General features: G+C 40.3%; 1 long non-coding RNA gene across 1 annotated transcript in view; it reads right to left on the bottom strand.

The window, feature by feature from the left end:
- Positions 1 to 8,188, bottom strand: part of LOC146596619 (uncharacterized) — a 9,877-nt gene extending 1,689 nt beyond the window's left edge. The window contains exon 1 of the long non-coding RNA XR_014895691.1: positions 8,096 to 8,188. This is a non-coding gene — a long non-coding RNA (uncharacterized LOC146596619). The remainder of the gene's footprint in view (positions 1 to 8,095) is intronic.
- Between the last annotated feature and the right edge of the window lie 3,770 nt (positions 8,189 to 11,958).

Below are 11,958 nucleotides of genomic sequence, written 5' to 3'. Positions count from 1 at the left end.
CATAGCCAAGTGTTAATTCCTAAATCCTCTCCATCTGCAGCCCTGGCTACTTAGTGATGCTCCTGCTGTGCTGCTTTCCAGCAAACTTGTTGGGCTGCATTATGTCAAGATTAAGTGTTTCAGCAAAGCAGAGAAAAGCTTTCTCAAAACTACACAAATCTGCAGTGGGGAAAACTTTATCATGCAAGAAAGCTGTCCTATTACAAAAYGCAGGAGCAGTCTACAAAGCCTTGTGTCAAATGCTGCTGAAATATCACAGAGAAGTAGCAGGTCTGTATGGTGAATGACCACTCACTCAGAGAATCACATCCCACAGGCCCGAGATGAGCTCATCTGCACAGATATGTCTGCAGCATTACACAGGGATCCTGCCCTCTGAATCTACCTGTCAAAAGCAGGCCAAAGTCCCAAGCCAACCAAGCACAGACAAAGCTTTACATCAGTTTGACTTAAAACATCTACCTCAAATAATAAGAATTATTTCTTTCTGCTCAGTAGGAAGTCTTCAAAAAAAGGACTAGATTCAGCAAAAAGGATTGTGCCCTCACCTGTTACCTGATGATTTCACAGGGTGGAAATCTGGAGAAGGTCTTAGAAGAATTTCTAGCAAAGAGTCACAGTTCAGTATCAGCCTTGAAATATCTTGACCTCAGACAGAGTGACAGGCGTGAACACAATCCCAGTAGAGTGCTCTATGTTTCCAATTAACTTGATTTTGAAGCAATGGATGCTGTCCAAAGATTTACATAAATAACAAATACACTGAAAAGTACAGATTTCCTGGGGTGTTTTAATTTAACACTAACCAGATGCATTTGCAATAAAGGCTGAATTAAAAGTGTGGTGCCTTAAAGCAGGGAAATAATTTACAATGGAGAACTTCCTAAGTAGAAGGAATATGCCCCAAGAGATTCGTATGTCGGCTTGTAACAATTCAGCATGTCCAATATTTTAAATGCCCTTAGTCAGGTAAAGCCCTATGGCGCATTCATCAGTCACTGGGATGAAAATCTGATTATTAAGTTCCCTAAGGAATATGTATTTATTAAACCTTCCCTTTACCATACCCTGCAGGGCCTGTTCAGGCATGAAGTCTATGGGAGTGAGTAGAATTCTTCCTGAATAAGGTCTCCTATTCAGTTAACCACTGTATTTAAACAGTGCTTTTCACTGACGTATCTCACAGTGCTCCACAGTGGTGGTGAGCTCCAAGTAAATGGGAAAGCAGACACAGATGGAAACTGAGGTGCTGAAATTCACAGTCAGAAGAGCAAGAGCAAGAGCAGAGCCCGGCAGGGTTGCTGTTGGGGGCCTGGTCAGCTGGATCAGGCTGTCACATGAGAGAGAAGGCAAAAATACTTCAGTCAGCAAGACTTTGGAGGGCAGAGGTCTTGCAAAGTTTTTGGACATATGGGTATGAATAGTTAGGTCTAGGCAGACACTACTTTTAAAATTCTGCTTTCTCTTCATGTCTATCTACATGTGATTACTATTTTGGCACTCTTCTAAGTCATTTCAAGTCAGACTACTAAAGTATTTTGCATAGAACATCAGGATATTATACCTTGAAATGGGGACAGTGTATTTGTAACAGATACACTGTAACAGTGTATTTGTAACAGATTCGTGTCAGTCATAAAGAAGCACCGACTTCTCATGGAAAATGAGCTCACTGAGTCTGCTCAGAGTCTGTATTCTTTATGTTTACCTGCTATTTACCTATACCTGCCTGCTTCCCTGGTTTTCATTTATTTAGAATATCTGCAAGACAACAGTTTTCTTTTTCTTAGAACTTCATCAGCTCCAGTTCATCCGAAATCACAAACTGCTGACTGTGAAATCACAGTTCTTCAYGATGAACGAGGCAACATTTGCAATAAAACAAAAACAATTTCTGTCTAAGGCCAGAAAGAAGCAGAAAGTTTCCAAATGCATAAGATACCATGCTTAAAAATATTATTGCTATTAAATATTATCCAGATATTTTCTGGAGATTGAGAAGTTTCAAGACTGTATCTTGTGTGGCTCCAGATATCTTCTGACACTTCCAAGGACTTTTTCTGCAGCTTACTGGTAATTCTAGGCTCCGGAAATTTTCTAGAAACTTTTCAGGAGCTCTCCAGGAATTTTCACAATGCTTTCAAGGACTTCTTCCAATGCTTTCTAGGAATTCCCTGCTTTATAGGTATACACTGCTGCTTTCCACCAATTTCCTTGATGCTTTTCAAGAACTTTCCCATTGATTTCCAGAAATTTACCTGCTACTTTCTAGGAATTTGCTTCCTGCTTTCTAGCAGGATTGAGAGCTCCAGGCTGGGCTGAACCAGGCCCCTGGGTAGAGGTGTGGGGAGGCCCCAGGGGAGGCTACACAGGGCTAGTAGGGCTGTCAGTGTACTCAGGGCCTTGACAGCACCTAGGATTTCTAGGATTGGAAAGCATCTTCACTGAATAATTTCTAAATTCAGTGTCTTGTAAAATAAACCTAATCAAAATCTCTGCATTCCTAAACAAATGATGAATTTCTATAGATTTTTAACAAGAGCTATTCTGAAATGAAAACAAGTGTTTTATCCATCTATAATCCATTAAAGGATATATTTAATGATGAGATTAAGGGAAATTGTTTCCTCTCCCCTCTGGAAGCATGCAAGAYATTATTCCCATACAGAATGAATTAATCATAAACTTTATTTATAGGTATGGTTTCTCTGATTGTACTTTCTTCTTTTTAGTATACTCCCTACATATCTTACCAGCCCTAAAACATTTAAATCAAATACTACAACTGGTTTTCATCATTCCAGTTTAGTGCACGTAGTAGGAAATAATTGTTAAAAGTTCCAGCTACAGAATTCTTACAATTTTTTGTAGACTTGCAGAGGTTTAAAGGTGATTTGTACAAACCTTTGTTAGGTTTTTCATTACTACTGATGCATTCTCTTTTGCTAATTAGAGACAGCTGGCCAGCCAACATTTTTCAAAATATACTTGGTGATTGGTTTCAATGAACGCACTTGAATTCACACACAGTCCATGTTACTGTCTAGTGCGGGAGTGAAGATTAAATGTAAAGTCCAGTCTCGGCATTTTAGGTGTATCCATTGCATAATGAAATGAAACATGTATTACATAAAAGCACACTTTTCCTAACAGCTTTTATTACTTTAAATTTCATTATTTAGTATTTCATATTTAAAAGGTGAGGACCAGTAAGTATTTAGCAAATACATGTAGAAGAGAACAAAACTTGCTACACATCATTTGCCAGCTGCTATACAAGCTGTTGAAACACTCACACATATAATTTTCAATGCTCTATGTTAGCTACTAAAGGTTGGATTTTCCACACTCCAAAATCAAGTAAAGTAGAGGCAGACTCCTTTTACCAAGGACAGAGTTATTCACTGCCCCATGCAGATATACACTCCAACTGCTCTTGAAACTCAAATGGTGGAGCAGGAACAGGGACTCCATAAGCTTGCTGTCTCCCTCAGTCAGGTTAGTTGAGACATGTTATGCACTAACTGCATCCTAAAAGGATACCTGCCAGCTTCTTTAGATCACATATGCTATGAGCTATCAAGCCTACAGCTAGGGCCACTCCTGAACAATGTTCAGATGTGGCATCAGAGACATTCTAACAAAGGAGTCTTTGGATTTTAAAGTAACTGTAAGTTACTGCTTTCAACCACCAGTATAATATGCATTTGTAGATTCCCTTGAGGATATTTCATACATAGAAGAGCATAAAAATGAAAATGTAATAGAAGTAAAATACTGATACTTCAGAAATACATGCTGTAATAATTTTAATGCCATGTTCTTCGAGCCAGTTTTTCACACAGTATATGAGAAGGTATTTAAATCTGTTTCAGCAAATATGACTCACGAGTTATTCACACTAATCTTTGCTTCAGGTGCTCAGGGATAAAAAGTCCAGAAACAAAATCCCTGCAATTTAGCATATGCTGAAAGCCACCTGGAAAACTATAGCATGGCAACGTTTTACTGTCACCAGGATCTTGATGCATTTACAGAGTTAGGTAAGAAAATTGCCTTCAATAAATACAATTTTATTTCTAATAAAACTTTATTTTCCACTCTTTATAGATCAGTTCTACTAGCCCATAGCAGATTGAAACCTAGTGCACAAATCAGCCCAGGCACTAAGTAACTTTTGAAAAATGTCTTCAGAAAGTTGAAGAGCTTTTGATAGCCATTATTTGATTAATACTTTTCTGAGATTAAGGCTCTCCAACTGAAACACAGGCCTACCAAAAATTAGTGAAAGTCTGTAAAAGTGTATAGACTTGATTCTGTTCTTGTTTACAATATGATAAATCAGGAGTAAGCCCACTGAAGGCATTAAAGCTGTACCAGTGTAAAAGTGGTATAAGTCAATGAAATATCAAGATGATATTTCTACTTGTGCATTGGRCATTTTTCTCTTCAGAATATAAATTGAGAAAGCTTTAAGTTTCCGACATGTATTTATGTTAATTATCTGTGATACCTAATTTTTTAAATCTTCTGATTTCATATCCACTTGATGAAGCTATAATCTCGCAACAGAATGAATGTTCACAAACACACATCTTGGTATTTTCTGATGTCTACAGAGTTCATAAAAATGAAAAGTAGCCAAAACAGCATTTTTGGTGTATGAACACGCTTGCCAGGACACAGAAAGAAACATTCCATTTCCAGGCTCTCCTCCCTTTCCCAGTCAGAAACAAAATCATAAAATAGTCTTTCTTTACTGCCAACCTGATTTGTTTTTTCATATAATTCAGATTTTGTGTTATACACTAAAACACTGTATTTAACAGGTAACTTCTCATCCTTACTCCCTAAATGATTGCCCAACAAGCTCCTGATTTAAAGACCACTGAAATCAAGGGAAACATTCATATTCACTACAAAGCACATCATATGAAGTAAAGTGAGAGAAAAAAAAAAACACAGTGCAAAGATACATGAGCCTTCCGTGATACTTCAGATGAATAACAATTGTCCCTAGCATGGAACTGCTTATGATTCCTGAAACAGATTTCTCAATGTAAAATTAAAACTTAATTAAAGAGCGCCCCCCCCTCACCCATGTGTATGAACACATGCACACACTACATCAGCTTATTCATTCACTTTGCCCAGATAGTGCCCTGAATCATCCATGTTTTCGTTCTTTACATCTTTCTTTGCCCAATCTTTGTTTTTCATTTGAATTCATAGAATCAGTAAGGTTGGAAGGGACCTCTGGAGACCATCTAGTCCAACCTCCCCGCTCAGCAGGGTCACCTAGAGCATGGTAGACAGGGTTGCATCCAGGCGGGCTTTGACTATCTCCAGAGAAGGAGACTCCACAACTTCTCTGGGCAACCTGTTCCAGTGCTCTGTCGCTCTCACAGTGAAGAAATGTCTCCTCACATTCAGGCGGAACTTCCTGTGGTTTGGTTTTTGCCCATTTCTTCTTGTCCTGTCACATGGGACAACTGAAAAGAGTTTGACTCTGTCCTCTTGAGACCCTCCCTTCAGGTCTATACATTGATAAGATCCCCCCTCAGTCTTCTCTTCTCCAGGCTAAAGAGGCCCAGCTCTCACAGCCGTTCCTCAYGGGGCAGATGCTCCAGTCCTCTGATCATCCTCGTAGCCCTATGCTGGACTCTCTCCAGTAGCTCCACATCTCTCTTGCACCGGGGAGACCAGAACTGGACACAGTACTCGAGACGCGGCCTCCCCAGGGCTGAGTAGAGGGGCAGGATCACTTCCCTCGACCTGCTGGCAACACTCTTCCCAGTGCACCCCAGGAGACCATTGGTTTTCTTGGCCACAAAGGCACATTGCTGGCTCATGGTCAATCTGTCATCCACCAGCACTCCCAGGTCCTTCTCTGCAGAGCTGCTCTCCAGAAGTTCAGCCCCCAGCTTGTACTGGTGCCTACGGTTATTCTTCCCTAGGTGCAGGACTCTGCACTTGCCCTTGTTGAACCTCATGAGGTTCCTCTCTGCCCAGCTCTCCAGCCTGTCCAGGTCTCTCTGAACGGCAGCACAGTCCTCAGGTGTGTCAGCCACTCCTCCCAGCTTGGTATCATCAGCAAACTTGCGGAGGAGGCGCTCTGTCTCCTCATCCAGGTCATTGATGAAAAAGTTGAACAGGATGGGACCCAGTACTGAGCCCTGGGGGACGCCACTAGCCACAGGCCTCCAACTAGACTCTGCACCACTGATGACGACCCTCTGAGCTCTGCCTTTCAGCCAGTTCTCAATCCACCTCTCTGTCCACTCGTCTAACCCACACTTCCTGAGCTTATGTAGGAGGATAGGAGACAGTGTTGAAAGCTTTGCTGAAGTCAAGGTASACAACATCCACTGCTCTCCCCTCATCTACCCAGCCAGTCATTCCATTGTAGAAGGCTATCAGAATGGTTAAGCAGGATTTCCCTTGGTGAATCCATGCTGACTACTCCTGATCACCTTCTTTTCCTCCATATGCCTGGAGATTACATCCAGAATGAGCTGTTCCATCACCTTTCCAGGGATGGAGGTGAGGCTGACTGGCCTAGAGTTGCCTGGGTCCTCCTTCTTGCCCTTTTTGAACACTGGAGTGACACTGGCTTTCTTCCAGTCCTCAGGCACTTMTTCTGTTCTCCATGACTTTTCCAAGATGATGGAGAGCAGCCTGGCAACAACATCCACCAGCTCCCTCAGTACCCGTGGGTGCATCCCRTCTGGGCCCACGGATTTGTGGATGTCAGGCTTGCCCAGAAGATCTCTAATCATATCCTTCTCAACCAAAGGAAAGTCTTCCACAGAGTAAGAAAATCCACTATAGTATGGCCTTTTACAGACAATCAGTGCACAGAGACAATCTGTGAAGGACTGGGTGCTACTTACTTCTGCCTCAGTGACTTGGAGCTGGCCCTCTCCTATGGCAAACAAGTATTGCCTGTATTTGGAGAGTCAAAGGTACTTTGTGTTTGCTCTCCCTGTTTGTTCTCTAATGCACATAGAGGAGGGAAGACGGAAGGTTTTCTGTATGCATTGGGAAATAACGTCAGCTGCACTTCTCGGAGAGCCTGCTCTCTGCACAGCTCTCTGTTCACTTCAGTAAGAGATCCACACAACTAACAGCAGGCGAACTGAGCCTTCAGCTGCACCCTTCTATATAAAACCTTTCCTCCCACACAGTCTCAATCAGCTGAATGGTGATGAAAAGAACTTGCCAGGAAAAGTTAGTTTAAAGGAAAGACTACACTCTCCAGCTTGCCTTTAAATTTTTTTTTTTTTAAGAATTAATTATTTGAAGTTCTGCTACCTGAAATGCATTCTGCTGTTCTTAAACTTTAAGAGGATTATGTAACCATTTTACTCCTGATGAATGCATTTCGTTAGAGCTAGCTAGGGAATCTCAAAGTCCATAATTAATTAGAAAAAAAGCACCTTATGTAGAACATAGATTATCTTGAACAGCAGATATTGCTTTAAAAAATAAAACAAAATCTTAAAACCTGGTGCCAGAAGGGATAAGAACACCATAGTAATGATTTTCTCAAATTTTGCAAGGCTATAATGCTCACAGAGCCCCTCTTCAGAGGTGGTATGAAAGAGAGGCAAGAGTGTTCACCAGACTGGAAAATGCATGCCCACTATTTCAGAGAAATGGTGTACCACATACACTGCAAAGATGAAATAAAAAAGTGTTCAAAGAACATTTTAGAAAAAGAGGTCTGGAGAAGAACATAGCAGGTAGTGCACCCTTAGCATATTCCATTTTATATAGTGGGCTCTGATCTGCAGTTCAGAGAACACAAGTACAAACAAAAAGATTGACCTCTCTGAAATGCATCTGAGCTACCACTGGTTATAAAGTCATGAAAACTCAAACAACATGGATTCATTWAAAAAAAAATCTCTAAAATTAACTTTTCTACCACAGCAATGATGCCACTGTGATTATTAATAAGGTGTATTGTTTACATTTTGTCTAACAAGAAATATTCAACCATTTATAATTTCTCTCGTTTCTTTCTTTGTTTAAACAGGAAATATCTGACCTCCCTCAAGAAATGATTTTAGGGAAAGTAAGTATTACTTACGTGAAGCCCATCAATCTGTTCCCCACAAAGATGGCTTTTCATACACAACACTGTTCCAAGTCTGGGGCAGCGGGAAGAATTACAAGACAGATGTAACCTAGAGAGGAAAGCATACTGTTAAGATAAATGTGAATTTGCTGGGCCTCCTGTTCCTCTCTCAGCATCACTGCTAAGCACTCTGTGAAGCAACCCGGGGTGTYCAGGAAGGGTAGGTGACAGGAGCCRCTCCGTCTGGGTACCTCTGTGGTGCAAGAGGTGCCACTGCCCCACATGCAGTCTAGCTTTTCAGTCAGCAAGCTTGGATACCAATAGCAGCAGTGGCAYGGGCCATGCAAGCCTTTTGGGAAGCCCAGAGACTCAAAGGTCTAACTTGTGCTAAATACTCATGCTTTCCTGAGTTCTTCTTCTTGAAGAACTGGAACTGGTGCATTTGTGAAGGCCCAGCGCGAAGCCTTTGTTTCTGCTTATAATCTGATCTGGATGAAGGAGGAGGAGCTGGGGCAGGGAGGGTGAGATGAGAAGCTGTGTATGTTTTGGACTCACARTTGAAGACAAAACTCAAAGCAGCTCGTGTTCCCATTTCTGTGAAGTGGGCATTTCCTGCCCTTCTCCTAAACTTCCTGATTCCTACAGTTTCCTTTCTAAAACTCCATTGATTCACAGCTGCACAAAACACTTCAGCCTAAGATCAAAGTCTGAATTTAATAATACAGTTCAGAATAGACAAATTCTTTATATAGAGTCTGTTCTGTCAGTTCTGAAGTGTCATCAGATATATTATGAAATCAATTACATATAAGAATGTAATTCTATTTTCTAACATTAAAACCTACTGATTTTTGAAACTTACTGATTAATATTAGAGCTTAGTGATTATTATGGAAATATTGATTCTTTAAAATGGTATCATGTAAGCCACTAGAAATCCTGATCCAGTCTGCAGCCTATTTAATAATACTGTGCTTTCTATGAAAAAATACATTTGCTTTCTTATAGAAACTATTTCAAAAAATTTCCAGAGATGAGCATGGTTCCATTACATATGAATAGCAAATTTAGTAAGTTATAGGCATATTTCTAGTTGATTATATTTAACCGCCTCAGAATATCCATCTTCTCTATAAAACCGCCTTTGGAAACATATGAACATCAGTGCTCTTGGCAAATGTGACTTGTTAATATTAAGTTGCCATTGTTTAAGAGACTCAGAACTGATGGATGCACACAGAACAAAATGAATTCCATGAAGATACTATACATCCAAACTAAGCACCAATAGACATTACTCATACTGTCAAAATCTATACTTCGTACCACCCAAATTCTACTCTTACTTATATTCCCTGAAGTTGAAATTTTAGTAAAAAAAACTGTTAGCTTTTGAGAAAATCTAAAACACAAAATAAATWAAAAAAGGGAAACTTACACAAGAAATGTCAGGAGTAGCAAAATTAATGATAGCAATTAAAAATGAAAATATATATTAATTTTTAATAAACCTAGGAAAAAAGTTTTCCACAGAATACAAGGATGGAAGGCATTGTCAATGCTGGCAGCACCCCTAGTTCTGCAGTTGGGTGACAGAAAAGCACTGTCATTACAGACTGCTGCCGGAACAGCGGTGGCAACCGACAGCACTACAGGTGTGATCCTGACTGCTTCTGCCGGTCAGTGCCCCGACGTACATCACCAGGGAACTCACGTAAACTGGCACTGGGCCTCAGTCGCTGTCTGAAGCACAGGCTAGCTCTGTGGTACTGGCACACACCGCATTAAAGGCTTTCAGCTCTGCACACTACCATTCCCAGCAGTGTGCCTTAGAGAAGTTACAGAGAAAGATAGTTCTTTCTGGTTATGCTGATTTAGAAAAAAGGCTGCACAGTATGAGTATGTCAGCTTTTAAGAAGTGAAATGTTGGCTAATAAACATCATATGTGCACATGGGATTTGGTGAAATCAGGATTCTCCTCTCCAAAGCTTTCCAAATGCACCACTCTAAAGATTAAATCTGCTCTGACAATACCTGTTTTTATTTTCTTTCCCTTTAGAGAAGTTTGGTGCTGCTCAGACTATCTCCTTTGCACAGACAATTCGTTTACCTGACAGCACAACAGCCTTTTCAAAAAACAGGATAATATCAAGCTCTTTTGCAGTATTTTCATCTGAAGATGACAAAATTTTTTAAAAAACTGATCTAATAATCCACTGCTGGAAAGACATGCTGAAACAAAAACTATCCCTGTGTTGTTCCTAGTGTGCAGGTACAGAAACTCATGCCAAGAGAAATCAGATTCACAGAGCTGGTCAGCTTAAACCTGGAATTAAAATTTAGGGGCAGAAATCCTTGTCCACTGAAGTCAATTTTAATATTTCACTGACGGCCAACAGGATCCACCTCTCATGTTAAAGCATGATCTGCCCCATGTTCCAAGGACACACTCTTCCCCAATAGACAAGAACCAGCTAACAGCAGTTTGTAAATAGCCAGGTCAGTTTTTTTTTTCCCTCTTAAAAATACATAACATCTGCTTTTACTGCTGCATTTGTATTGGCTTGAACCAACAAATTTTAACAGCGTCAAATATTACAAGAACCAGCAACCCAGTGTCTCTATAAAGTATACTCACGAGTTGGTACCTAGAAGGCAACACAGTAACATCGCTCCTACTACTCACTACCAGACTGGCTTAGATGCAAAAAACAGATGTTACAGCCAAAGTCTCTTTTTTCTAGTAAATGTCTACTCAGCTAAATGCTAAAGATTGCACAGAGCTTGTTTAAAAAAAGTTACGTGCAATCATATCTCTCTGTTGTAGTGTGACTGAACACACACATCACGATAGCTTGCCCCATAATTATTCTGTCTACTTGAATGTTCATGTAACTAATCTCTGGAGGTGAGCAAGAACCACTCATGTTTTACCGCATTAAATCTGTAGAGCAAGAGATCTAGACTAAAGCTTATTGTATGAGGTTAGTCAGTCATTTACTGGAAAGCTCATCCAAAGCAATCAGGACACTAGGACAAAAAAGGTAACTTCTCTTTTTTGTATACAGTGCATATTCCCTCTGTGAAACTAGGTTTGCTTCAAACACTGTCCAATCTTTTGCTCTCGGGCAAACTAATCTCAGGCTTTCACTCATGCCTTGCTGTAGCCACTAGATGTCACTTGATTAAGGTTATTTTTCTAGTCTCCAGGGTTTTTTTAGTATTAGTCCACAACAGGCGGTGACCTCTTAAATTCATTCTCATTTTAAATTGTAAATTTTAAATTGAACTGATGGATACTGATGAATCTTCTATCGATTTTAATAATGATGATTGCTCCTTATTCCAAAATATGAGATCTCAGAACACAGTGGCAAATCGAGGAAAAAAGCAAAATTTAAATCACACTCTGTATTTAGAAAGTATAAATGTCACCTAAATTTGGCTACTGCATTTGCCATTGGGGACCATAGTTAGAGCTCCACAAAATCGTATTTTTGTTTGTCTTGTAATTCTGTTACAGACTTCTGAAGTTACAGACTGGGAGAGATGGGGCCCTCAGCATGCACTGGAAGCACTGCTAATGCTTGGGAGCGTGTGGCAACCCTGAAAGGAAAACATGATGCCTCAGCTACCAGTTCCTGTTCTTCTCCTTTTGTGCCATTCTTATGAAGAGTCAGAAATGAGGCACAAGAGCATGAAAAGCAGAGACATGAATACTCTGTGAAAAAAGCAGTGGCCCTTGCAGAGCAGGCTGTGTCATTCTGGCCTACTCCACAGTAACAAAGGTGCTGCCAGGTATGGCATTTACGGTTTAAAAGCTCCATATATTTTATTCACAAAGTGATAATTCTCAGCTTTCTGATACTTTTGA

Source organism: Rhea americana, unplaced genomic scaffold, assembly GCF_003343005.1.
Source record: "Rhea americana isolate MKP2758 unplaced genomic scaffold, rheAme1 scaffold_2, whole genome shotgun sequence".
NCBI classification, from domain to species: domain Eukaryota; kingdom Metazoa; phylum Chordata; class Aves; order Rheiformes; family Rheidae; genus Rhea; species Rhea americana.
The sequence above is the reverse complement of the archived record's forward strand: the minus strand, read 5'-3'. Positions and strand labels throughout refer to the sequence as shown.